Below are 24,521 nucleotides of genomic sequence, written 5' to 3'. Positions count from 1 at the left end.
GAATCGTCGCTACATGTTAGTTTTTCCGTTGTTGAATTGTCCCCTTTATGTCAGCATTCTTTTTTGTGGTTACTCTTTGTGAGCTGGTTCTACCGTTTCCTTGTGATTTACAGTCCTTGAGTTGATTTACTTATCTTACCTTGTATTATTGCCATTGTTGTTGTTATACGTATTGTGGTGATATACGAGCCTTCTATTGTGCTGTAACTGTTGTCTCTATTGGTTGAGCTACGTATTTACTTTGGGACTACGTATCGGTATTCCGGTAGCTCCCCCTGCATGTTTATATTTGGGACTACGAGACGACACCCGGTATATTCCCCTATATTGGATATTTACTTCGGGACTACGGATTGGTATTCCGGTAGATCCCCCCTGCACATTTATATTTGGGACTACGGGATGACACCCGGTAGATTTCCCTATACTAGATATTTACTTTGGGACTACGGATTGGTATTCCGGTAGATCCTCCTGTACATTTACGTTTCGGACTAGGGACGATATCCCGGTAGATCCCCCTATTGCCATCTCTGTGCTCTGAGCTATTGTTTTCATTGATCCTATCCTTGTGTAAACAATATATGTGTTGTCCGTTCTATTCCTTAACCTTACTAGCTAGTTTGAACTATGGTAGGACACTTGCACAAGCATACACGTGGCTAAGCATCCTAATCGGATAGGAGGCTCCTTGGTAATGTCGAGTATAGATGCACACCATTGTTTATTTGTCTTCCATGTGAGAATGACTCTATTTGGTACGTGAGTTGTCAGTATGACTATGTGGTGTGATGAGGGTACAGGATGCCAAGTGTCAGGGTTCAGGTATTAAGACCCGTATTATATGATTTTGAGATCAGGCGTCACTGGGTGACTTATATTCAAAAGATATTTATTCGAGAAAATTATATTCGAAAGATATTTATTTTGAAAGAACTATTTTGGAAAAATATTTATTGGAACGAAATATATTTCGAAGCATTTTTATCTGTTGGAGGATTTGGCTAATTGATTGAAGTTTGCCAGCTAATACCAAATGTGAAAGTTGTTGCAGTTATTGAGTTATGACTTGTCTTTGATGTAATTGTGATTTTGCAGTTGGGTTGTATTTCCATTCACTTTTCTGTGTTCTTATTACAGTGTTCTGCTGTTACTTGTTGTTTTCTTTCCTTAATGCAATTACTGTATTGTTAGTCATATCGCGTAGTCCTTATATAGATATTATACTCTGTTGTTCTACACTTATACCTTTTTAGTTTATTAGACCAGTAGGTGTCTCGACTGTTCCTCGTCACTACTCCACCGAGGTTAGTCTTGATACTTACTGGGCATCGTTGTGGTGTGTTCATGCTACTCTTCTGCACATTTTTGTTGTGTAGATCCAGGTATCGATCGTTAGTAGATGTGCGGATCATTACTGAGGAGACTCAAGGTAAACATGTTGCTGCGTTCGTAGGCTTCGGAGTCACCTTCATTTTATTTACGTTCCATTGATTCCTTCTCGTTCTGGAATAATGTTGTACTTATTTTATATAACTACTCTTAGAAAGGCTTATGACTTGTACCACCGATTTTGGGGAATTGTGATTTATTGAGAGTTATTTAATTTGAAGTCAGTAAATGCTAGCTTACCTAGTTTAAAGACTAGGTGCCATCACGACTCCTTCGGAGGGATTTTGGGTCGTGACACTTTTATTACTTAAACATAACAATTCAAGATTCGGGTATGAACACATGGGCTGATATTTTAAAGTACATCTAAAGTTTTTCTAGCATTTTAAAAATTACTATTCCCAAAAAACTAGTTTGAGATTGCTTGTGAGGTCATGGATGTTAGCACTTGTGAAACAGAATGTAAATTAGTAACGAAAAAAATGAACTAGTTTGTAGCCTCGTTGAAATGCTTGCAAAGCAAAGAAGAAAGAAAATAAAGCTCAATCACATGCTATTCTAAAACATGTTAATTCCAAATCTTTACTTAAGCTTAAATCAATTGCTAATTGTGATCATAATAGGGGTACAAACGTAAGAAATTAACACAGTATCTGATTTTCATGAACAACTAAAATATCTCAATCTTAATCCTCAAAGACAACTCTTAGAAAATATTTTAAATCAATTCCACATTCAAATTTAATGATATAAAGCTCCACTTAATAAAAATGTACTAATCTAGTGAATAATTCAAATATTCAAACCTAATATTAAATGGCTGTTAAAATCTATTAAATTACTATACCTACACATTTAATCTATTGTAGACTAGTTGTCTAATTCATTATTTGACTACCATGAAAATTAAACTAAAGAAACTACTATTTAAGTATTCACTAAATTAAAACCACAAACTTTTGTTAACAAGCAGTTTCGAAGAGAGTGAAATTGAATTTATTAACATATTATTGTGACTATATCTAAACTTAAAAAATGACTAGAGCCAAGAAAGATTCATAGATAAACATGTATAAAGTTTAATACTAAATATTCCTTATACTTGAAAGGGAACTAACAATTAAAACAGGGATGCCAGCTAATGAATCAAGCTACAATATCCATTAAAGAAGATGGCAAAAAAAAACTTACAAATGAATTGAAGGAAATTTTCAGACATTAAGAAGACATAGATCTCATATATCATGTTTAAACTGCACAGAGGAGATTGATTGTTATCTTTTTTGTAATATTTCATAATAAAGAAAATATTTACAATCTGTGAACCCGCGAACTTGAAACCACGAAGGATACTTCGATTTTTGACTCCGAAACTAATAAGTCCACAAAATAGTTTCTCTCCAAGTAATTTTCACTCTAAATGAATAATGCTATTTTTTTTAGTTTTGATCTTTCTCTCTGATAGCCTCTGCCTCTCTTGTTGCAATCTTTTCCTTTAAATAAAAGAATCTCCCCTCATCTCACGTTCTTTTCTTCTTTTATAAGGAATAATCTTAGTAGTTTGTTGTTCTTCCCATTTGGAGTGGGGAAATGTGATTTATATTTTGTGTGTGTGCATATGGAGATGTGAGGGAGTGGGGGTGAGGCGTGAGTGAAATGGGGAAGTGGGGAAGTTGGCAATTGATGCACTTTTGACATCCATTTGAAATAATTCGAATTCCATATGAGATACAAAGACAATGAGGATTCTGATGGTCTCTATTCGAGCAACTAGAGCAAAAGTTTCATCATAGTCAATTCCTTCTTCTTGATTGTAGCCTTGAACTACTAGCCTTGCCTTATTTCTTGTTGTGTTTCCAAACTCATCAAGTTTGTTTCTAAATACTCACCTGGTTCTTATGATAGTTCTGTCAGCATGTCGAGGAACAAGGTGTCATACACGGTTCCTCTCAAATTGATGGAGTTCATCTTGCATAGACGTAATCTAGTCAACATCTTTCAATGCTTCCTTAATATTTTTGGGCTCAATTTTAGAGATAAAGGCTAAGAAGTCAAGTGAGTTTCTTGACTTTGATGTGGTTTGAATCTCTGAGTCAAGAGGAGTAATCACATTTTGAAGAGGGTGTGAACTTTTATGCTTCTAGTTAGACACCTGAATCTCATTGTGAGAGGACCCATGTACTTCTAAATGTGATCCTTGGTTGGTGTATGTTCCGCTTCTCATCTCAGCACTGGGTACCTTGGACAGCATCTACAACTCTGTTATCAGCTTCAGTTGTTGTGATTGAGGAACCAGGTTCCTCCACATCAGTTGGAGATACGGCTGCACCATCATCATTTGACTCCATGACGTGACTCATCATGTTAGCCTTTTCATTTGCCATATCAATGACTTCACCAGGAACAAGTAACTGCTCTCCATCTTGATCCATCTTATCATGTGAATTTTTTCCACATAGGTGGTGATATTCATCAAAGATCACATATATGCTTTCCTCAACACATTGAGTTCTTTTGTTGAATATTTTGTAGGCTTTGCTTTGTGATGAATAGCCCATAAAGATTCCTTCATCATTTTTGGCATCGAATTTTCCAAGTGCTTCCTTACCATTGTTGAGGACAAAATATTTGCAGCCAAATGTCCTTAAATGTGTCAGCTTAGGTTTCCTCTCGTTCAACAGTTCATACGGGGTTTATTTCAGGAAGGACCTGATTATGCACCTGTTCACCAAGTAGCACACAGTGTTGACTGCTTCTGCCCAGAAACTCTTTACAATACCACTATCAATCAACATTGTTCTTGCCATGTCTTCAAGAGTCCTATTCTTCCTCTCCACAACACCATTTTGTTGAGGTGTTCTTGGAGATGAAAAATTGTGACTTATGCTATTTTGAGCACAGAATTCGTCAAATTTAGCATTGTCAAATTCTATGTCGTGATCAGATCTTATACACACCACATTGTGACTCATCTTCACCAATATCTTCTTCACAAATGCAGCAAATACTGGAAAGGTTTCATTCTTGGTTCTGAGAAAGTCCAAGTAAATTTGGAATAGTCGTCCAATATAACAAAAATGTACTTCTTTCCTCCTCTACTTGGCACCCTCATAGGTCCACAAAGATCCATATGGAGGAGATCAATTGGTCTTGAGGTACTAACTTCCTTTTTGGGCTTGAAGGAGGATCTGACTTGCTTTCCTTTTATGCGTGTATCACACACCTTGTGATCCTTGAAGCTTGACTTGGGGAAGCCACGACCCAGGTCCTTCTTGACCAATTTGTTCAGCAACGTAAAACTTGCATAGCCCAATCTTCTGTGCCATAGTTTAGCATTATCATCAACAACAGTCAGACAAATGAGATCCCCATTTTGCAAGGACTCAAAGTGTGATGACCCAAAATGTCATCTTTAAATTAAATAATTATCTGAGTATTTTAAAACTTTGAAAAACGGTATCAATAATTTCCCGACTTGCGTGTGCAGTCCGTATAATTTTCCGGAAGGTTTTTATGTGAAAAATGGATTAAATTGTGAACTAGAGCTTTAAAACTCAACTGAGTTGACTTCGGTCAACATTTTGAGTAAACGAACCCGGATAAAAGTTTCGGTAGTTCCGTATTGTGATTTGGGACTTGTTCATATGTCCGAAATCGAATTCGGAGATCCCTAGATCAAATTATCACCATTTAACGGAATTTAGAAATCTAAGGCTAAAGATTTCTTAAGTTTGACCAGAGATTTGACTTTTGAGAAAAAGACCCCAGAATGGAATTTTGATGATTCCAATAGTTTCGTATAGTGATTTTGGACTTAGGCACATGTTCGGATTTTGATTTGGAAGTCTGTAGGATAATTCGGCGCATTTTGGAGAAAGTTGGAAAATAGAAGATTTTTGGAAAGTTTGACCGAGGGTTGACTTTTTGATATCGGGGTCGGAATCCAGTTCTGAAAATTTTTATATCTTTGTTATGTCATTAATGACTTGTACGCAAAATTTGAAGTCATTCGGACTTGATTTGGTAGGTTTCGGCATCGAATATAGAAGTTGGAAGTTCTTAGTTTCATTAAGCTTGAATTGGGGTGTGATTCACGGTTTTGGCATTGTTTGATATAATTTGAGGCATTGACTAAGTTTGTGTCATATTATGGGACTTGTTAGTATACTTGGTTGGGGTCCCATGAGGCTCGGATAAATTTTGGAAGAGTTTTTGGAAGATTTTGGCATTTTGAGCATAAGCACATAATGATCCAAAGGTCCATTTTCAGTTATAGAGATCGAAATTTGATTTCGATACTTCCAGGATTTTGATAATGAATTATAGGAGTGATCTGGAAAGTTTGGTCTAATTTCATCAAGTCGCGATTGGGTTTTTAACGCGAAACATGAGTTAATTGTTTAACGAGCGAAATGGGAATCTCACTGAGCAAATCAGCTCCAAATTGAGTTTCGATTGAAGGAATATGTTTGTATTATTATTTGTGACTCATAGGAACAAGAATCATCGAATTCCGAGTTCGTATGATGGAGTTAGAGCCTTTTTAGTGAAATTAAAGACTGCTGGTGCAACAGATATGTTGTGCACCTTTAGCGACCAGATTTGACCACTTTTAGCGACGGGAATTGACTTTTAGCAACCAGAATCGGGGTTTTAATGTTGTTTCTATTTTTTAAGCTCATTTTGATATTTTTTGGTGAAAGAACATGGCTTGGGGCGATTTTTGAGCAAGAAATCATGGTAAATCTTGAGGTAAGTCATTTGTCATCATTTCTACTCCATAATATTGAATTATCATCGAATAATCCGAATAGATTACATATTTTTGAGGTGTAAATTGGGGATTTAGATCTAGATATTTGAAAATAAGATTTGAAGATTTGGAGGCCGAATTGTTATCGGAATTTAGTAATTTTGGTATGGTTGGACTCGTGGCTGAATGGGTTGTCGGATTTTGTGAGTTTCGTCGGATTCCAAGATGTGGGCCCCATGGGCGATTTTGAGTTAAATTTTGGATTTTGTTGGAAAATTAGTATTTTCATACGGAATTAATTCCTATAATTAGTATTGACTGAATTAAGTTAATTGTGACTAGATTCGGGATATTTGGAGGCCGATTTGTGCGGAAAAGGCATTGCGGAGTAAGATTTTGCTCGGATTGAGGTAAGTAACGGTTATAAATCTGGTCCTGAGGGTATGAAACCCCGGACACTATGTTGTATGACTATTTTGGAGGTGACGTACATGCTAGGTGACCTGCGTGTGGGCGTGCACCGTAGGATTGTGACTTGGTCCATCCCGCGAGACTGTGGAATTAATTGGCCTACTGTTTAATACATGTTCCCTCTGTTTTCATAGAATTTGACTGTACTTCATGTTACAAATCATGTTTAGGCCTTATGTGATCATTGTTGAGACCTGCGAGGTCGTGTACTTGCTGAATTAGATGCTAATTGCTATTTTGTACTCAGTCATAGCTTTTCTTGCTTATTATGCCTCCGTCTCTTGTTGTTCATTGTTGATACATGACATTACCTCTATTTGGGCTGTTTATATGATTTTTAAGAGCCCGAGAGACTGGAGAGATTGATGACTGAGTGAGGCCGAGGGCCTAGTTGTGAGGTTATTGATATTATAGCACGTGAGTTGTCCGTGCAGCACGTGAGTTGTCTGTGCGGATCCAGATATTAAATTATAGCACGTGAGTTGTCTATGCAGCACGTGAGTTTTCCGTTCAGCACATGAGTTATCCGTGCTGATCCAGATACTATTTTATTATAGCACGTGAGTTGTCCGTGTAGCACGTGAGTTGTCCGTGCAGTTTATAACGCTTGGGCTAAAGGAGCCCCTCCGGAGTTTGTACACCCCCAGTGAGCGCAGGTACCTACTGAGTGCGAGTGCTGAGTGCGAGTGCTGAGCGACTGGGAGGAATGAGTGAATATGAGGAATGAGTGATTGTGAGGTTGGAGTGAATGGGAGGACAGAGTGGCTGTAATTCTGAGAAAATACATTTATTTCATAATTGTTGCATCACAGATGTCATATCACTATTTTGAAAATTATTGGAAGATATTATTTACTGCTCAGTCAAATTTGATATCTGGTTTATTGAGTACGTACAGATATTACTTAAACTGTTAAATTGAAAGTATGACTACTCTTATTTAAAAGTTATTGAGATAATTGTATTTGCATAGCTCGTCACTACTTCTCAGTTCCTTATTTACTTACTGAGTAGGTGTACTCACGTTACCCCCCCTATACCTCGTGTACAGATCTAGACACTTCTGGTCACGGTGGTTGCTGATTTAGGAGTCAGACTCATGAGACTATTGAGGTAGTTGCATGGCGTTAGCTGACCTTGACTCTCATTTCCTTTCATGTTGTACTGTTCTATATTTTCAGACAGTGTTTTATCAGCCGGATGTTGTTATCATTTAGATGCTCATGCACTCAGTGACACCTGGTTTTAGGGATGGATTGTTTAGTACTTTTGGAGTTATATTCTATTCTTAAAGGTTTAATTTAATATTAACCTCTTCCTCCTTTATTTAAAAGTTCTACTATGTTGAGATGTTGAGTTGAGACTTGCTTTATACCACGATAGGCGCCATCACGACAGGTGAGATTTTGGGTCGTGACACAAAGTCAGCAACATAAATATTTTTGTATCTTTTAGCCACCAGAACCACTTCACCGGTCACAAGGGTTGTGACTCTATATATTTTTGACACAAATTCCACTTTGTTTCCCTTGTCACAGGTTTTGGAAACACTCACTAAGCTGTACTTCAAGTCGTTCACGTAATACACATTTTCGATTGAGTGCGTGAGAGACTTGCCAGTCCTTCCTACTCCAAGAATGTATCCCTTTTGCCATTTCCAAAGGAAACACTCTCTCCTTGCAGGGCTTTGAGTGCAAGAAAGTCATTTGTGCTTCTAGTCATGTGCTTAGAACAACCACTATCCATGTACCATCTTTGGTTGCACCCTTTCACTACTCCCTGCATAAAAAAATCAAGAAATAGACTTAGGCATCACACATTTTTTTATATGAGGGACCATGTTCTTTAGCAACCAGGTTCTTTAGCAGTAGTTATTTTTTTAGCAAAAACTTTGTTTTTCTATTAGGACTGCAATCTAATTTACAAGTTTCTTTAAAATGACCAGTGTTACTACAGTGAATGCAAAGCCAATTAAAAGGAACGTACTTGCTATGAGGGTTTTAAGGAGTCTTTTCCCTTTGGAACTCGATTCCCTACCTGTTTCCCTCATTGTTCGTATACATGGCAATGATAGCATCAGAGGACCAGGTCTACTTAAGTGATTTTTCTAGATTTTTCTTTACTCTGCCTAGATCTTCCTGAAGTTGCCTGTTTCTCTCAAGTTCAGCACACAAACTAGACTTCACTGATTTTAGCTCTTTTTCAAGCCTAAGGTATGCCTCACTTGCAACTTCCTTTCCCTTTTGAGTGATCTCATGCCTACCTTCCCTTTTTAGTTCCTCAATTGTTTCCTTTAGGTCTACAACTACTACTAATAAGTCATCTCTCTGATGTTCTAAGTTTGTTATTTTTTCAGTTAAGGCATCTTTTTTATTTCTTCAAACTCTCAATGGTTTCTTTTAGATCGACCACAACAACCATTAGATCATCTCTCTCATGTTCTACTTCTCCTAGTTCCACAGTTAGTTCATTTTTATCATTTATAAGACTATGATAAGCATCAATCAAAACATTTGCCAAAGATATAAGCTTTTTCTGAGAGTAAGACCTCAAATTTCTTTGAGCATCTAGAATGTTTACCTCATCATCATCATCTTCATCATCGTCAGATTTTGCCATCAAGGCAAAGATAGTCATATTCAGCTGTTTCACTTTCTACTGCCATCATGGAGCTGTCACCTTGTCCATCATCCTTTCCAGATTTGCTGGAAAAGTCTCCCCATGCAGCAAGAGCTTGTTTTACAACATTGTCAGAGGCATCTTTTCTCTTGAATCATTTGTTAGGAACCGGGTTCCTCTTGGTTGCTTTGTTTATGTTGTGTTTGTATTGATCTTGCTTGAGGAGAGAGCAATCCTTGATGAAATGTCCTGGCTTTCCGCACTTATGACATATGTCATAACCTCTTGGTTGGCTGGAGCCGACTCTTTTTGGAATATCTCTATTTCTGCGAACCATTTTCTGAGATCTCTTTATTAGGTAAGCCATATCAGCATCCTCACCACTTGAGTCATTGTTGTCTATCTTGGGGACCAGGTTCTTCTTTATTTTGGGCTCTCTTCTCTTATTATCTGTCTTCTTCTTCCTTTCATAAGTTTTTAGATTGCAAATGAGTTCATTAATGGTCAGCTTCTGTAGATCCTTTACCTCCGTGATAGCATTTATTTTGCTGATAAGTATTTACCTCCAGGTAATATACTAAGTATTTTCCTGACAAGTTTGTTCCTAGGAATGATTTCTCCCAAAGAGTGAAGCTCATTGATGATAGAGGTGAAGTGAGTGTGCATATCCTGAATGGACTCATCATCCTTCATCCTGAAGAGCTCATACTCTGTGGTTAGAATATCAATAATCGACTGCTTAACTTGAGTTGTCCTTTCATGTGTTGTTTGGAGAGCTTTCCAGATCTCCTTAGCAGATTGACAGGCTAAAATCCTGTTGTATTCATCTGGTCCAATACCACAGACGATGATTTTTTGCTCGAAAGTTCTTCTCTATAGCCTTGCAATCAGCATCATTGTATTCCTTTCTTGTTTTGGGAACTGTCACTACTAGTTCACCAATGGTCTTCGAAGAAATGAATGGGTTGTCACAGATAACATCCCAGATCTCTGAATCTTCAGCCATGACGAAATCATGTGTCCTTGTCTTCCACCATCTATAGTATTCCCCATTGAATCTTGGTGGTCTGTAGGTAGATTGGCCTTCTTCAAAATTTAGTGGAGCAGCCATGAGGATCCTTGCTAGGTGTTAGTGTGATAGAAAGAACTTGCTCTGATACCAATTGATAGAAACTAAGGGTCCACTAAACTATATAAAGAACCAGGTTCTCTATTATTTCCCACAAAAACACACACACAGCAGTAAGTAAATAACACAATAGATTTTTACGTGAAAAACTCCCAGCTCACGGTATTAAAAATCACGACCTACCCTCATAGGATTTCAACTTCACTACTGAGCAAACTTCAGATTACAAACTATTGTAACCTAGGAATTAACCTCTTAATCGCTCACTAACTTGTAATAACTCTATCACAAGCCCCTTTGTAATACTCTATTACAAAGCTTACAACTCGACTAACTCTAGCCAAGATACAAACACAAGGTTTATGGTTTTACAAGAGGTTTCCTACACAATGCTTCTAACTAAGCTAAGTAGGAATTACAAATGAAACACTTTAACAAAGGTGCAGCACAACTAAGGACATATGATGACTAAATGTAGGAAACTGGACCGTTGTTATGTTGTTCTTCGTTCTTGATGCCCTTGATAGTCACTTGCAAGATTTCGACACACTTGAGAGAAATCTTGATGAATAGGCCCACTCTGTGCATGACTATGGAGGCTGCAAGAACCTACATGATGCAGCAGGCAGAAGAACAGGACGACCAACCAGACCCTCCAACATCAGGTATAACTCATGTTATTACTGACAATCAGGTGATAATGCCCTCATCATTGTCCTAAAGAGGATGGAAGAAATGGAGAAAGAGAACAAAGCACCCAGAGATCAAATGAAAGAACACCAAGAACAAATCGACAAGATACCGGGTGCTCCTAAGCTATTGCCAAAGAGGGACGCCAGTAGGTTTATAGAGCAGTCGTACAACAAGGAAGCAGCCCCGCATGCTATACCAAAGACCTTCAAAATGCCGTTGTATCTCAGGATATACAACGGAGTGACTGACCCCGAAGATCATGTTACTCATTATGTCACCGCCGTAAAAGGCAACGACCTCACCAAGGAATGAGTGTCGTATATTCTGCTAAAGAAATTTGGTAAAACTCTGACAAGAGGGGCATAAACATGGTACTCACAACTACCAGCCCACTCCATAGAGACCTTCAAGAAAATGGCCAATAAGTTCATAATGGGACATGTTGGAGCCAAGAAAGCATAGGCAAGAGGGAATGACATATTCACCATCAAGCAGTCCTTAGGAGAAGGACTAAGGGACTTTTTTGCCCGATTCAATAGGGTAAGGATGACCCTACCAAACGTGTCCGAGGGAATGGCAGTCGCGACCTTTATAAATGGGTTGAGCAGAGATGGTTCAAGAGAAACTAGAAAACTACTGAGCCAATTGATGAAATACCTTCCAACCACTTGGGACGAGATCTATAACGCTTACTATACCGAAGTCTGAGCAGATGAGGACAACCTCAATGGACCAACTCATCGGCTCATCTCTGTAAAAGCCGAGTCTAGGAAAGAACAAAGAGACAACATCAGGAGAGATCACCTGGTTTCACAACCCAACAAGGAACAACACCACCCATACGTCATGGCCCCCGCCCCACCTTCTCTTTGCTATGAGGAATCACCGAAATGGGAGAGGTATGCTCCCATTATCATCTGCTCACAATTTTTGTGTTTTAACTACAGAAATAGTCTATGCCCTGAAGAAACTCGGAATGAAGGTGAAGTGGCCACCAAAGATGAGGTCTGATCCGAGCACTAGAAAATTTGATGCCTTGTGTGAGTTCCACTAGGAGTGCAGAGACAAAACAGAAGATTGCATCGCCCTCAGGCAAGAAGTTGTAAACATGTTGCGGCAGGGACACCTCAAAGAGTTGTTGAGTGATAAGGGGAGGAACAACTTCGCCAAAGGGCATGAACACCAAGGCCCATTGAAACCGCATCACCAGCTCGCACTATCGATATGATCATCAGCAGAAGCGACGCCGCCTCCATCAACAGCATTAAATTCACCACCACCTATAAACTCAAATGATCTATCACCCATGAATGGTATGACGGACTAGAAGAAAGTATCATCTTCGACGAGTTAGATGCCGATGGTTTGACTTTACCTCATAATGATGCTTTAGTCATTACTTTGTGAATTTTAGATATGTATCATGGTAGACGATAGAAGTGGAGCGTGCATTATCCATCCTCGATTCTCTCCCAAATGAGACTTGAGGATAAGGTAGTGTCACGCTGCATCACATTGGCCATTTTTAATAATGCAATAGAACAGACATTGGGAGAAATTACACTCTCTGTCTTGGCCGGAGGCGTAAGACTGGAGACGGAATTCCACATCATAGACCAGGCCACCACGTATAATGACATAATAGGACAACCATGGATATATCCCATGAGAGCCATCCCCTCCAGCTTATATCAAGTAATCAAATTCCTAACACTTTGGGGGATATTCAGCATACGGGGAGAATAATGCATGTCTCGAGAATGTTATGCATTGCCTTAGACAGCTAGCCCAATAGATAAAAGACAAAGAAAAAGAGGCACAGAAATCAACAGGCTCGAGGTCGACGCAACGAGATACCAGGGACGTCATCATGGATCCTGAAATGGTGGATGTCGCAAACTCGACTATAGAGGACCTCGACCCCGTTAAATTAGACCCTAATGACTATAACAAAAAGGCCTACATCGGCTGCAAACTCTGAGAACCAGGTAAATTCAGTCAATTCTTAATAACTAATGCAGATTTGTTTGCCTTCTGCCATGCAGATATGTCGGACATCCCCAAGGAGATTGCTACACACAAATTAAATGTCGACCCATTCTACCCCTAGTTAGGTAGGTCAAACGCAAATTCAATCCCTCCATCAATGATGCCGTCCATGAGGAGGTGGAGAAACTATTAGAAATTTTTTCCACCAGGGAGTTAAAGTACCCTAAATGGATCGCCAACATAGTAATGGTCAAAAAGAAAATGGGAAATGGCAGATGTGCATAGATTTCAAGGACTTGAAAAAAACATGCCTTAAATTCATTCCCATTGCCACATATCGACTAACTCATCGATGCGACGGCCGGGCATGAGTTGTTGAGTTTTTTAGGCGCGTACTCAAGCTATAACGAGATACTCATAGAAGAAGAAGACCAAGAGAAAATCACGTTCATCACCCACCGAGGAACATATTGCTACACGGTCATGCCATTTGGGTTGAAGAATGCATGGGCTACGTATCAACGACTGGTCACAAAAATGTTCAAATATAAGCTCGAGAAGACCATGGAGGTGTATATTGATGACATGTTGGTCAAATTTGTAAAAGGAGAAGACTATATCGACCATTTGAAGGAGGATTTCAACATACTAAAACGGTACGAAATGAAACTAAACCCGGAGATATGCGTGTTCGACGTAGCCTCCAGGAAGTTCTTGGGCTTCTTAGTATCACAATGAGGTATTGAGGTCAACCCGAACCAAATCAAAGCTATCAAAGGGATACAGGAACTCCTGACTACCAAGAAGTAAGTCCAAAGTTTGACTTATTGAATCGCCGCCTTATCAAGATTCATCTCACGGTCATCTAACAGATGTCATTGATTTTTTGGCATACTCAAATAGGATAATGGCCTCGAGTGGACATCTGAGTGCGTACAAGCTCTACAAGAATTGAAGGCGTATCTTTTATCACCACATCTACTCTTAAAGTCCGAACCTGGGGAACATCTCCTCATCTACTTGGCCATCTCCAAAGTAGCAGTAAGTGTAGTCCTGACTCGAGAAACCAAAGGTACGCAATCTCCCATCTATTACATTATCAAAATACTTGTCGATGCCGAGACGAGGTACCCTCACCTCGAGAAACTGGCCCTGGCACTAGTCATAGCTTCACTAAATCTTAGACCCTATTTCCAATGCCACCCCATCTCGGTCGTTATCGTCGTTCCCCTAAGAGGCATTTTACATAAACCCGAGCTATCCAGGAGACTAGACAAGTAGGATATCGAGCTAAGCGAGCATGATATCACGTATCAACCGCGATCGATGATAAAGTCTTAAGTGCTCGCCGACTTGGTCGCAGACTTCAATGCAAAAATAATGCTTGAATTCGAGAAGGAAACCATCCAAGCTTCTACCCAAACACAAGACCTCTGGCTTCTATACACCGAGCTCGTCCTTCACCTCTGTATCCGTACTGGGACGTGTAATAAGGTCCTTACCAATGAAGTAATTAGCCAGTCCATAAGATGCCCATATATGAATAACAACGAGGCTGAGTATGAGGCCGTAGTTGCAGGACTGAGGCTAGCACTCAAGTATAGGGAAAAGCAGTTGAAACTCTGTTGTGATTCCAAACTCGTTGTCAACCAGGTCATAGGGACTTTCCAAATCAAAGAACAAAGGTTGCAAAAATATCAAAACGAGATCTGTAAGTTGCTGACCGAGTTTGACGAATGCCAGCTCGACCAGATCTTGCTTGTGCAGAATGCCGAGGAAGACGGCCTCACTAAATTTGTCGCGTCCACCAAAAGCATCACGACCGAGGATAAAAGCGTAGTCCACCTCCTCTACTTATTGCTAAACCAAATCAAGGTAAAATTTGTAAGTTTAACTTGGTGATAGGTTTTAAATGTTCTTGCCTTATGTTTTGATGATCTAAGAAACTTACTGTTAAGAACCAGATAGGGAACCTGACTTACTCGGACTATACTGCAAGCTTAATGAATTCCAGCTAAAGGTGAATTGCTACAGCTTCAAGAGCTAGGAACCCCAACAAGGATCTAATACCCTTGTGGTTCCCTCATTACAGTACAAGTCAATTGGTCAAAGCTAGAAATGAAGTGACTGACTGCACTATTTCTGCCGCACTGCACTATCTACAGTGCCCACTCATTCTTTGACCAGCTAAAGTGCTCATGTCATTTCAAGTGATGTGATCAAGGTGTGCCTACAATGAGTTTATACAAAACATCACATGAAGGTTTCAGTTTCTTATTCAAGCTTCTTCCCGAAATAGAGAAATCAATCCTCACAAGCTTGAAGAACAAAGTTGAACGCAGCTACGGACCAGTTCCTAAAATATAGCTTGTTGTTCTCCTAGTTGAGCTGTAACTTTGTGATTGTACTTATTGTATCTCCTAAACTGCTTAGCTAGAAGCGTTTGATTAGGAATCCTCTTGTAAATCCATAAACTCCTTGAGTTTATGTTGTGACTAGGTTTAGTCATAAGCAAAAGTCTTTGTAATCATAGAGTTACAAAGTGGCTTGTGGTGAGAGCATCACAAGTTAGTAAAAGTCTTTGTAAATAGGAAGTCACAAAGTGGCTTGTGGTAAAAGTACCACAAGTTAGTTGAGTAAATTCTTTGTAATAGAGTCATTGCAAAGTGGCTTGTAATAGGTTTTTACAAGTTAGTGAAGTTGAAAGCCTACAGGTATAGGTCGTGGTTTTTTGATCCCTTTGTGTGGGATTTCTCCACGTAAAAATCCTCTGCCTTATTTACGTACTGCTTTATTAGCATTCTTAGTAGAATTTCATAGAGGACCAGGTACTCTACTATTTGGTAGACTCACACAAACTAACACTTGGGATTGGCGCAATCGTACTATCACCTATTTGCAGGACGACACACTCTCAAACAACAAAAGAGAAGCTAAAAAACTAAGCATACAAGCAGCCAGATACAATCTCCTTCATAGCGACCTGTACAAGAAGACATACGATGGCCCTCTGGCAAAATGTTTGGGCCCAAACCAAATCCAGGGTATCCTCGAGGAAGTCCATGAAGGTTATTGCGGTGCTCAATCTGGCAATCAATCACTCATTAGGAGTCTCATACGAGCAGGATACTATTAGCCCACTATGAAAAAGGACGCCTCAGAGATTGTGAAGAGATGCGAGCAATATCAGTAGTACACCCCAATAATTCACCAAGCAGGCGAACATCTTCACTCGGTCACCTTTCCGTGGTCGTTCATCAAATGGGGAATGGACATCGTAAGCCCCCTCCCAGCAGGGCGAGGTAACGTGCGATTCTTTTTAGTTTTAAATGACTATTTCTCTAAATTGGTTGAATCAGGAGCGTTCGACCAAATACGCGAACAAGAGGTAATCACCTTCATATGGAGGAACATCATCTACTGATTTGGCCTACCCAAGGAGATTAGCTGGGACAACGGACCCCAGTTCACGGGAAAGAATACCTATGAATTCTTCGAGAAATGGCATGTAAGAGGATACTTTCAACCCCGTCTCACTCAGTGGGTAACAATTAAGCAGAATCCCGCAACAAGTCTATATTAAACATCATGAAGAAAAAGCTCGAAGATGCCAAGGGACTGTGGCAGGAGATACTACCAAAAGCATTATGGGCGTATACAACTACTCTGAAGATGAGCATAGAAGAGACGCCCTAATCTTTGGTCGATGGGACCGAGGCTGCCATACCAATCAAAGTCGGAGAGCCCAGCCTAAGGTACTCCCACGAAAGCGGTATAAGTAATGATGAGAGTAGAAGGCAGGAACTCGATAAAATCGATGAACGAAGAGATATGTCATACATAAGGATGGTCGCCCAAAAGTAGCAAGCAGAACGTTATTACAACAAGAAATCAAAGGCCCGGCCGCTCAAAGTCAGGGACTACATACTCAAAGCCAAAACTCAAGTGAACAAAGATTTATGGGAAGGCAAGCTGGGAACAAACTGGGATGGCCCGTACAAAATTACAGCCAAAGCAAACAACGGTTCATTCCAATTAGAAACAATGGAAAGAAAGCAATTACGGAACAATTGGAATATCAACCATCTCAAATACTTCAACTTCTAGAGGGAAGAAGTGTCCCCGAGTCGTACTCTTTTTCCCTCACTTGGGTTTTGTCCCATTAGGGTTTTTCTCGTGGAGGTTTTTAATGAGGTGACACAGGGGACACTTTGATTTGAAGTATGCGAGGAAAGAACACTATTTCTCTTTCATTGCCCGACTTCTCAATACTCTCCAAGTCAAGCAATGAAGGGACTAGATAGACAGGGACTAGGACCGGAATGTCAGCCAATGCCCAAAAATTTGTAACTTTCTCAATCATGTTATCGGAGAACCAACATCAATGTAATAAGAAACTTGCGTTTATCATAAATACCTATCGACCCTTGGCCGCATCTTAATAAAAGGTTTAGTTTGACCCAGCTCAAACAACACCTATTGGCCCTTGGCCGCGATTAATAAAAGGTCAAGTTTTACCCAGCTCGAACAACACCAATCGGTCTTGGTCGCGATTAATAAAAGGTTAAGTTCGACCCAACTCGAACAATACCTATCGGCCTTGGTCGCGATTAATAAAAGGCCAAGTTCGATCGAGCTCGAACAACACCTATCGGCCTTCGTCCACGATTAGCAAAAGGTTAAGTTTGAACCAGCTCCAACAATACCTATCGGCACTCGGCCGCGATTAATGAAAGGTCAAGTTCGACCCAGCTCGAGCAACACCTATCGACCCTCGGCCGCGATTAATAAAAGGTCAAGTTTGACCTAGCTCAAACAAAACCTATCGGCCCTTAGTTGCGATTAATAAAAGGTCAAGTTCGACCCAGCTTGAACAACTTCTATCGGTCCTCGGCCATGATTAACAAAAGGTTAAGTTTGACCCACCTTGAACAAGGCCTATCGGCCCTCGACCGCACCTTAATAAAAGTATAAATTCTATCCCGCTCGAACAGCACCTACCAGCCCTCGGTGGCAAATTAAAGAGGCTAAAATTCAACCAAGTTCGAATTACACCTATCGGTCCTCGAACACATTTCAATAGAAGGTTAAACAAACAAGAAGCTAAGTCTGACCAAGTTCAAACCTAATCAATTTGTCCGTGGACATACTCAACCTGTACTGGCAATGGGATAATTTGGTCCGTAGCTACTCGATTCAAGGACTTTGATGTTTACAAGAATGACGACAAAAGTATGAAGGAGCAAAACATGCAAAGTGCAGAAACTAACCACGGCACATAAGAATGGTGCAAAAGAAAGTAAAAACCAACTGACATTTATAAACAAAGGTTTCTTGCACCACTGACATTTATAAATGAAGGTTTCTTAAAAAGGCTCTCGAAGACGCCAGCAAAAATACACAAAAATGATAGAAAAAACTATTGTTTCCCATCGCCATCACGACCCATAACATCCTCGTCGGCCCAATCTTCAATGCCTTCTCTTTCCTTGCTTGGAGGGTATATAGAAGCATACCAGGCCTCATCCTCGAGGCGATCTACAACATCCTCACCGTCCTCGTCTTTTTCACTAGGCCAAGGCATAGTCGGGTCATAGCCACAAGCAACTCGAGCCTCACGAGCCTTGACCCAAGTATCCTCAAAATCCGTGGCAGGAATAGTGATAAGTTTTGCGGCTTTTGTTTTGATGATTTGGCAAACTTCATGAGAGAACCAGATAAGGAATCTAATACAATTAGTTCTTTTGCAGAGTAACCAGTCAAATGTCTGGTTCAATTCTCAATGAAATCAGATAAGGGATCTAGTTTGGGATATGGCTCAACTCTTCAGAGTCGAAGGAATAGCTAAGGGAACAGGTCCTTACCAGTTCCCGAGGTGACTGTATGAAGTCAACTCTCCAATTGGAAAGTTGTTGCCTGCACACGCTACAGTACACGAACAGTGCATTAGTTAACTTTCTGTGGAAAACTTTTTTATCTACCTTGCTTACATTATTGTAAGTGATGTCACACATGTATTATTAACATCAAGGAAGGTAAAACAATTACTTGAACACTTACAAATCAAAAGAAAATATTCTCTCAAGTGCTAGCCTCTATATCTCTCAAGAACAAAGCTACTGCAACCTGAAGGACCAGATCCAAAGATTGAAGATATTTTAAGTCCTTAGGTTTGTTGAGTCTTTGATATTTTGTTCTTCACTTATAATTCCTACTTAGCTTAGTTAGAAGCATTGTGTAGGAAACCTTTGTAAATCATAAACCATTGTGTTTGTATCTTGGCTAGAGTTAGTCGAGTTGGAAGTCTTTGTAATAGAGGTATTACAAAGTGGCTTGTAATAGGTGTGTTACAAGTTAGTGAGGGATACCAAAGTCTTTGTAATAGAGTTATTACAAAGTGGCTTGTAATAGAGTATTCCAAGTTAGTGAGAGATTAAGAAGTTAATTCCTAGGTTGCATAGGTTGTAATCTGAAATTTGCTCGGTTAGTGGAGTTAAAATGCTACTAGGGTAGGTCGTGGTTTTTAATCCCTCGAGCAAGGATTTTTCCACGTAAATATCGCGTGTTCTTTATTTACTGCCGATTTACTGTTGGAACAGATAGAGAACCTGGTTCCCTATATTGTTTGGTTTAACAGTCTGTTGTTTATGGAAGGAACTGATAGAGAACTTGGTTCTCTATACAATTTGGTGGACGCTTAGTTTCTATCAATTGGTATCAGAGCAGTTTCTTTCTAAAAGGTTAACACCTAGAAAGGATCTACATGGCTGCAACACCAAACATCGAGGAAGAACAATCAACGTACAGACCACCAAGATTCAACGGCCAATACTATGGTTGGTGGAAAACAAGAATGCATGACTTCATTATGGCTGAGGATTCAGAGATGTGGGATGTAATATGTGATGGACCTTTTGTTCCTAGGAAAACTATTGGTTAGGAAACAGTTACAATCCCAATAACGATGCTGATAAAAAGTCCATTGAGAAGAATTTCAGGGCAAAGAAGATTCATGTTTGTATCATCAGACCAGATGAGTACAACCGCATCTAAGCTTGTCAGTCTGCTAAGGAGATTTGGGAAGCTCTTCAAACTGCCCATGAGGGAACTACTCAGGTTAAGCAGTCCAAAATTGATATGCTTACTAATGGTTATGAGCTTTTCAAGATGAAGGAGGATGAGTCTATTCAGGATATGCACACACGTTTCACCCCCACTATCAATGAGTTTCACTCCCTTGGTGAAGTCATCCCAAGAAACAAGCTGGTCCAAAAAACACTCAGTGGTTGACCAGGTTCTTGGGAAAGTAAAGTGAATGCTATCACTAAAGCCAAGGATTTGCAGAAGTTGACCATTGATGAAATCATTCGAAATCTCAAAACTTATGATATGAAGAGAAAGAGGGATCTTTAAAGAAGAGAACCCAAGAAGGAGAAGAACCTGGTTCTCGAGGCATCCAACAAAGACTCAAGTAGTGATGAATCCCACATGGAGTATCTCACTCGAAGATTCCAAAAGATGACTCGAAAAAATTGTGGGATTCCAAAGAAAGGAAGTTCCAGCAGGAATTTCAAAGAAAATGATTGCTGCCATAAGTGTGGAAGGTCTAGACACTTTTTTAAAGATTGTTCTCTTCATTATAAAACCAACACTGCTAAGGTGGCTAAGAGGAACCAAGTCCCTGATAGGAAGTTCAGAGGAAGAAATGCTACTGACAACATGGTAAAACAAGCTTTGGCTGACTAGGGAAATTCCTCCGGTAAATCTAAAGGTGAAGATGACCAAGGAGATGCATCCATGATGGTTGCTGACAATGGATATTCAGAATATGAGTCAATATTTGCACTCATGGCCTAATCTGATGATGATGAGGACAAAGAGGAAGATGAGGTAAGTTTTCTTGATGTTCAAAGAAATTTGAAAACTTACTCTAAGAAAAAATTGATGTCTTTAGAAAATGTGTTGATTGATGCCTATCATAGCCTCATTAATGAGAAAAAATGCTTTAATAGAAGAAATTGGTGTCATAGAATAATAGAGGGATAATATGGTTGTTTCCATTATAGATTTGAAGGAACAAGTGGAAGAAGTAACTAGAGAAAATAACTTGTTGAAAAGCCAAACGAAAAAAATGGATGGACAACACTAAGGGTAAAGAAGTAGCTAGTGAGGCTCAACTTGAGCTTGAGAGTGAGTTTAAGAAAGTTAAAACAAGTCTTGTTGTTGAACTTGAAAAGAATAGACAACTTCAGGAGGATTTGGAAAGGGTTAAAAATGATCTTGATAAGTCACTTAATTGTACTTGGTCATCTGATGTTATAACGTCTATGTACAAGAGTAATGGAGGAAACAGGAAAGAATCGGGTTTCAAAAGGCTAAAACCTCCTATAATCCCCATAACAAGTATGCAATTGTAGCTGATAATAGGTTGTGCACTCATTGTGATCGAACGGGTCATTACAAGGACTCTTGTAAAACTAAAATTCAGTCTTTGCAGAAAAACAAAATTTTTGTTCAAAAAAGGCCTACTAATGAGGAACCTGGTTCCCTGAAAAGAAAATATGTGTTTCTTGCATGGGCAAAAAGAAGTTTGATCCGCCCATTTTATCATTATAAGGGACCCATGTTGGCTTGGGTTCCTAAGTCTAATCATTGATTTAATGTGCAGGCTGAAGTGAGAGGCAGTAGTAAACAAAATGGTACATGGATAGTGGATGCTCTAAGCATAAAATAAGAAGTATGAATGATTTCCTCACTCTAGGCCTTCCAAGGTGGGAGTGTGTCCTTTGGAAATGACAAGAAGGCTATACTCTTGGTGTTGGCAAAACTGACAAACTCTCCCATAAAATTGAAAATGTGTACTATGTGAATGGCTTGAAATATAGCTTGTTGAGTGTGTCTCAAATCTGTGATAAGGAAAAATGAAGTGAAGTTCTTATCCAAATCTTGCACTTTCACCAATCTTAAAACTGGTGAAATGGTATTGATAGCCAAGAGATTCAACAATATCTATGTTGCAAACCTTGATTAACTGAATGGTGGTGATATAACATGCTTAAGTGTCATTGATGATGATGTAGAGATATGGCACAGACGACTGGGGCATGTGAGTTTTTATTTGCTGAACAAGTCGGTTATGGAGGACCTGGTTCGTCGGCGAAGAATTCAACACTGCTTGCTACTTGATTAACAAATGCATGATCAGGTCCCTTCTTGAGAAGTCTCTCTATGAACTGCTCAATGGGAGAAAACCAATGTTGACTTACCCGAGAGCCTTTGGATGCAAAATATTTTGATCTCAAAATGGTTACATAACAAAGAAGATGAAGATGGAGAATTTACAAATGCTCTTGATGAAGCTATAGATATTGCAAATGGAAAGACTGATTTGATGAGTCAAATCAAGCAAAGCGATTAAGGAGATGCAGCAGAATCTCTAAAAGGCACAGAGGGACCCGGTCCCTCTATCACCTCAATTGAAGCTGAACATAGGGTTGTTGATGCTACATTAGGTATTCTTGATACAGAACAAAAGAATGGAAGTCATAATTCTATTAATGTCAATGATGATTCACATATGGAGGAACCTGGTCCTTCAAATTCTAAAGTTCAAGTATCCAACTAGAAGCAAAAGAGTTCACATCCCTTCAAAATGTAATCACACCCTTAGACTCTAGTATTCAACCTAGTTCTAAGAAAAGGAACACGTTTTCCCTCTCAGCGTTCTTTTCTAAAATCAAGCCTAAGAACATCAAAGAAGCATTGACAAATTCTAACTGGATGGCTGCTATGGAAGAAAAACTCCATTAGTTGAGAGGAACCAAGTGTGGCACATGACCCCTAGGCCTTCAGTGTGGCACAAGAGGACAAAACACATTGATGTGCGACATCACTTTTTGAGGGATAATGTTAAAAAGGTTCTGATTTGTATGAAGTTCTAGAAGATGGAGGACCAGGTAGCAGACATCTTCACCAAAGCGCTGAGCAGTAAGCACTTTGAAAGAAATTGTCTGGAGTTGGGGTTGATCAAGCTTAACTAACGACCTAGTCCCTCGATGATTGGCTTTGTTAAGAAGGAAAGTTACAATACTAAAAAGTGTTTTTTGGCGACATCTAACTCAAATCTATATTGTTACTGGTATACATACATGGTAGTTTTAGGACAAAACAAGTAAGAATAACATTGCCCTTCTCGGAGTTTTTGCTCAAATTTTTGAAAATCGTCAAGGAACACAAAATCCTAAATCCATCTGAATCGAAACCCAAAAAGTTTTTTGGTAGATTTTTATGGGACTTTAACTGAAAAAGAATGGGGTAAATCTAATATTCTAGAGAGTGAGGCTGAAATTATTGCTGGGTTTGTAGAAGCCTTAAAGGATGGCGGAATTGGTGAATGTGATGGAAAAGGGGGAACTGAATGACGGACTTGGTCCCTCAAATCCTTCTCAGGATGTTAATTCTAATGATGATCTTTTTCTTTTTGAGTTATGTGTTTAAACAAACTTCCGATCTAGTGAAAAGGATTGATGAAAAGTAGGCTGATTGATGTGACTTGCTAATGCGGTGATTATGGAAGACAGAATGAAGTGGAAAAATCTTTACTTGTGAAAAAAAATTGAGAAAAGAAAGTTGGTTGAGAAAGATGCAGCAGATGATAATGGTGAACAGATTGAGAAGAAGAAGAAGAAGAGGGAGACATGGTCGCTCAGGCAAAGAAAGGGTAGTGTGAGTGAGGAACATGGTTCCTTACATAAGCAAAAGGTTGACTTATCGGGTTTGGAAAGGTAGAAGACTCTGAAGTCTCAGAAAGTGCTGTTAGGCAGAGTGTTGACTCTGATATTGCTGAAAATGGAGGAACTTCTTAACATTGTTGAGTTCCAAAAAAAATAGAATCACCTCTTTGTTCCTCCAAGTCCCAACTTTTATGAAGAAGTAGTAAAAACTTCTATGTTATATGTGATACCCTGATGCTATATGTGCATGGAACTGAGTTTGTTCTTGATGAGGAGAAGCTTGGGGAGATTCCTGGTGATCTGGTTGATGGTTAAGCCTGCTCAGATTGGTAGAGAACCAGGTCCCCGTGGACCCTTGGCAAAATAGAATAATAAGTTGAAGGGTGATAATGAAATATTGAGGAAATAGGTGGAGGACCTAAGAGAGCAGATGATCATTGATCAAAGGATTGTGAATGAACGAATGGACACGCTCATCAAGGCCTTAGCCCCTTACTTTTCCTCCTGCCAAGTGATCCATGTCTTTCACTCCTTCCAAATTCCCTTGAATTCCTATCTTCTGTTGATCCCTATGTTTGATGACATTGGTACTTTAGTTGTTTAAATTGTCATATTATGTATTGTTGAAACTACTGTGCTTTTATTATAATTACTCTACTATGGGCAATCACTTTATTTTGTGCAATGACATTCACTTGTAATTCTTATTATTGTTTATGTTGTGTTGCCCAATTGGCATGAA

The sequence above is a fragment of the Nicotiana sylvestris genome, chromosome 4 (assembly GCF_000393655.2).
Source record: "Nicotiana sylvestris chromosome 4, ASM39365v2, whole genome shotgun sequence".
NCBI lineage: Eukaryota > Viridiplantae > Streptophyta > Magnoliopsida > Solanales > Solanaceae > Nicotiana > Nicotiana sylvestris.
Note: the sequence above shows the minus strand (reverse complement) of the source record.